We start from the raw sequence: 5,582 nt of genomic DNA on the forward strand, positions 1-5,582 counted from the left end.
CCACAAAGAGACACAAAACAACCACAAAGAGACACAAAATGACTACAAAGAGACACAAAACAGCCACAAAGACACAAAACAGCCACAAAGACACAAAACTACCACAAAGAGACACAAAACGACCACAAAGAGACATGAAACAAGCACATAAAGACACAGAAATTTGCCAAATAGTGAGGGGTTATTCTACTACATTTGTCCTGAAGGTGGCGCTACAGAGGAGGCACATGGACCACAGCTGGGATGTGACTGAGCTCTGCAGTAGATACACACTAGAACACTTTTAACTCCATGAACCTGAACAATGAGCAGGAACACTGCAACAGTGATGAATTTAACTATCAGTGAAGTGAGTTTAAATGTCAGAGCTTTAGGTGCCGAAGGATTCAAACCTCCAACAGGCTTCTGCAGTCAGACAGAGTGAAGTCCAGCATCAAAGCCCCACACTGAGACACAACCAGGGAGCTGATGATTAAAAGATTAATGTTCTTTTAATTGACTTAATTAACTAGTTCCTGACAGGGAACACCAGAGCAGAACGTTTCCCTCCTGAACCTCAGGATGCTCCAGCTGCTGCAGTGACAGGAACACGGAGGAGCTGAGTCCTGAAGCCTCCAAAGTGGACCTGCAGCGGCCCTGTGCGGCCCCGGGCCCTGCTGCCGCGCTGCATGCTGGGTAACGTAGTTCAGCCCACGGCGCCATTCTGCACCCTGTAGACTTCCACAGCTAATCACAGCGGCCCAGTCTCCCTGTCAGCCAATCACGACGCCTCAACTATCCCTACCGACCAATCACGACGCTTCACATCCCTTAGCAACAAATCATAACCCCGCAAACACCCCGCAGCCAATCGCAGCGCCTCACCCAATCGACCAACCAATCCGGTCACAACAACATCCATGATGCCGCTCGGCACTGCGCCTGCGCACACGGTGGACAGCTGATAACTCATCTATTATGCTACTTGGCTAAAATAAAAACGTTGGAGAAAACGGACGGTAACCCGCCGCTGGACGCACCGGAGCACCGAAACACGAAGTAAACACGCCTCTCTAAGCGGGAGTGGTGGGCTTGGCGGGTGGACGGGGCGGACGGTCGGTGCGGGAGTGTGCGGAGTGTGTCGGTGTGTGTCGGAGCCTCTCTGGCCGCTCGGCGCCTTCAGACAAAGCTCAGCTAACAGGCTAACAGCTCGTTAGCGGTAACATCTGCAAAGATCAGATTTCAAACCGAGTTAATCCGCTCAATGTGCGGCTCATCAGCGACCAAGTGTCCAGATATTCCCTTGAACACACCTCCAGACAGCCACACTCCCGCTGCGACCGCTATTAATCACGTTTTGTGGAGGTAGCTCGGTTAGCTAGCCACCTAGCTCGTATTTTGCTTCGGCTTGCCCGCCATCTTTTTAAAGCGAGATAAACGGGATGTTTGTGTGAAACAGTCGCAGCTGCTGCAGCTTCAGTGGAGGTTCGGTGCTAAATCGGCGGCAAATCGCCTCCTCCGGGTATCTGACGGTGCGCCGGGCGGCTGATTCACCGGGTTTGGGTAGTTTGTCGGTGGCAGCGGCGGCTGTTAGCAGTTAGCTCGCTCGTTAGCCGCTGGACCGCAGCAGCATGCAGGCAGAGCGAGCAGCCGCCGGACTCCATCTGCTGGTCCGGCCGGTGGGGACGTTAGGTCGGTGTCTGACAGCCAGGTAGGAGGCTGGGACAGGTGTTCTTCCAACAACGGGCAATGATCCCCAAAGTCTCTGCATTATTTTACCTGCTCCGTGTTCTACATTAGAACCAGTCCAGGTGTTTTTACCTGCTCCGTGTTCTACATTAGAACCAGTCCAGGTGTGTCTAAAGGTTGAAACAACTTTTAGGAACCTATTTTACGCATTTTTCTTGCTGCCGAAACTGGTTGCAGCTTCTATGTTGTGACTAAAATGTTAGTAATTATAAGTTTAACTAATGTTTAGTGTCATTGATTGTTGTTTTGTCTCAAACATGTAAGAAAATGGTGAAAAATGTGTTTTGTTTTGTTCAAGATCTTCAGTTTGCTGTCATAGAGCAGGAAAGAAACCACAACATATTCACATTGAAAAAGCTGTAATCACAGAATTTATACAGTTTTTATTTAAAAAATGTATCTAAGCTGCTTAATTGATCATTAAAATAGTTAGCAACTAATTGATTAGACGTGGCAGCTCTATTATTCATGCATCAGAATGAGTGGATGACATTTAGGAGGGTTGTATTGTAGAGATTACAGCTGACAGGATCATCACAAGAGATATTTTCTTTATGTTGCACATGAACCCATCTGGACATTGTGTTAATAATTACACTGTAGTTGGTAATTATGACCAAAGATGGCACACAAACCAAGCACCTCCGGCCTACACATCAGGAACGACAGTAATATTCCCTATAATCCTGATTTCACTGTAAATCACCAACGTTTCTTTGGGGACAGTTATTCAGTGAGAAGAAATGTTAAACAGAGACAAACTTTGCTGCGACCACAGATGGAAAACTCTGTATTCGGACATTTTCATGAAGCCCACAGAGGTGACCGTCGCTGTTGGCAGGACATCGGAGCGTCTTTTTTTGGTGATGCCATGTTCTCACGCTGCTTTGGTAGTTTGTTGTGATGTTGTGTATTTTTTGGGTGATTTTACGTGTGTGTGTGTGTGTGTTGACTTTGTGTCTCTTCTGACAGTTTCTCAGAGGCTGCTGTGATTTTATTCTCCGCATCAGGCTGATAATCTGAGACATGGCATGTTGTTTGCAGCTGCATGGGGCAGTAGAGAGGCACAGTGAGGAAGTAATGCAATATATAAGGTGCTCTGCTGTAAACGCTTTACTGGCTTCGTGTTTTGTCACAAATAAAACACACAAACGTGTTAAAATGACTCTGCAGTGAGTTTTAGCTGCAGTTCAAAACTATAACTTGTTTAAGAATTACTCAGACTGATTAATCGATTATCAAAAAAGTTGGTGATTAATTTAATAGCTGAGGGTTAATTAATTACTCGTTACCACTTTTGATCAAACAAAACATCTGTACATGACTTTTTAGTGTGAGGAAGATTTTTACGGGCAGTTTTCTTTCATTTTTGCACATTTAAAAAGCTGGAACAAGTAAATATTTGACATTTGTACTTTAAAAAATAACTGAAAAGATTAATTTAATCATCAAAATAGTTGTGAAAATATTTTCAGTTGTTGCAGGTTTTCTAAACCAGAACTGCAGCGAAAGATTATTTTCACTGTTGGCTGTTATCTGGATCAATCGATCAGTTGTTTGCTCAATAAAATGTCAGAACATGTGGATCAGAGTTTAGTCAAATGTCTGGTTTAGTCCGAAGATCTTCAGTTCAGCGTCACGGAGGAAAGAAAGCAAGCAGAAAATATTCACAGTGAAGAAGCTACAATCACAGAATTTAGTTTTTTTTTAATTAAAAAAAAGACTCAGACTAATGAATCAATTAACAGACTAGTTGGAGATGAATTTAACGGTTGAGCACTAATTAATTACTGATTGGAGCTGAATGACATTTGCTGTCACAGCTGATCAGCGACTAAACCATCAGCATGAATCTGGAAACGGTGATCGATCACTGATGAATAAAGAATCAAAATGAAAATTCTGAAAAAGGTCGGAAGATGTGGAGCTGATTAATAAACCTGCAGCGCTAAAACTCTCGTATCTGCTGCGGCTTTATTTCTGTTTTTAAAAATATCACACATGACAAAGACCAGCAGCAGAACGCCACAGACGACTGGATTTAAAATAACTGTTAGTTAATTAACCGTTTTATTAATTTGTTTAGTGGTGAGTTAGCATCTTTTTTGGTGGTTTCGTTGTGAAAACGTAATATAAACGTTTTTCTTGGCTTCTCTCAGTCTGAAATCTGTTCCGTTTGCTGTGACGTTGGAGGAGGATCAATACTCCTGATTGATTATCAGACCTGTTGATTGTGAACGGACTCAGGTGACACATCCCTGAAGGGTTCTGTGTGTTTGGGTCCTGATCTTGTTGTTGGGTCCAGGTGGGTGTGCCGTCGTTAATGGGCCCTGCTCAGGTAAACCAGGTGGCGTCGCGTCCTGATTGGTCGAGCAGGAGCAGGTGACCCTCGGTGTTTGTGTAGGACGTCTGTTGGCTCCAACGTGTGAAGTTCAGCGGATCAGTAGCCGTGCTATCAGTCCATGTGTGGCTCAGTAAAGCTTGAATTAACTTTCTGTCCTGTTTGGTTTCGTGAAGCTCCAAAGTTGAGCCTGAAAACTGCAAATATTTGACATTTGTCCCGAAAAAAAAGACGGAAACAATATTCTGTGGTCAAAAGCTGCAGCTGTCGATTAGTTTGCTTCCAACCAATTAATGAAATCGTGATTGTTGCTCGAAATTGTGAGATTTAAGCTACGATTGAGCAGCACAGACAAAAATCTAATTTACACACAAACTCAGTGTCAATTTTGCACCTTTTTGTGTCTTTAACTGTAGCCGGTTTTGTAGCTTGTGGGGTGTTTCCGTCGATTTGGTGTATGGTTGTGTTAATTTAGCAGCTTTTTTGGTGATTTCACATCTTTTGGTTGTGGGTTTGTGTCTTGTTGTGATTAACTTTGTGGCGATTTTGTGTTGTTTTGGGTTTTTCGTGGTGGTTTTGTGTGTCTGTTTCTGTGTGGTTGATGTTTCCATCAGATGAATCCGTTAGCTGATCATTTCTACGAGCGTGTGAGACGTCTTTCATGCCATTTGGTTTTTGCATCTGTTGCGATTCTTTGCGGTGATTGTACATGTGTGTCTGTTGGTGGTGATGGTGAATCTCTGACGTCTTCCAGTCTGATGAAGTGATGGAACACAGCGTCTGTAGCTTGTCTCCAAAGTTTGCTCCTTTTTTCGCTTTTCAACACTGAATCCTGCTCAGTTTAATTAGGACAAGAATTTACAATAAGGAAGACTCTTTCATGTCAAAGTGAAAACATCCATCAATATCTGTACACCACTTAATGCTCTGTAGGGTCGTGGGGGGCGGAGCCTATCCCAGCTTACTCCAGGTGAGGCAGGTTCACCTGGACAGGTAACCAGTCTGTCACAGGGCTAAAGTGAAACCAAATTTATACAGAGTGATGTCAAATTACTAAAAATATAAAATGTAAAATAAGTAACTAAATAAGTATTAATCCCCTTTAAAGTGACTAATGTAACTCAGCTGCAGCCAGTCAGTGCCAGAAGTCCTACAGTCAGTAAATGCATCATCTGAGGTCAGTGAATGTGTCTCAGTGATTGTAGTATAAAGACTCCTGTATCTGTAAGGTCCAGTCACGGGTGGATCAGTACTGCTGGATAGAACCACACCATAAAGACTAAAGAACACTCCAAGAACTCATTATTGAAAAGCAAAGTCCAGCAGGAAGGAGACGAGAGAGGGAGGCCACCAGGACACCTATGACTCCTCTGAAGGAGAGACTGTTCATACAACAACTGGTGTCTGTTCTTCACCAGAAGACACATGAAGTCTCTGAAGAAGGTTCTCTGGTCTGAGGAGACTAGAATGGAGCTTTTTGTCCATCAGACTAGATGTAGTGGCAGCATCATGA

The sequence above is a fragment of the Stegastes partitus genome, unplaced genomic scaffold (genome assembly GCF_000690725.1).
Source record: "Stegastes partitus isolate 25-593 unplaced genomic scaffold, Stegastes_partitus-1.0.2 Scaffold1120, whole genome shotgun sequence".
Taxonomy (NCBI): Eukaryota; Metazoa; Chordata; class Actinopteri; family Pomacentridae; genus Stegastes; species Stegastes partitus.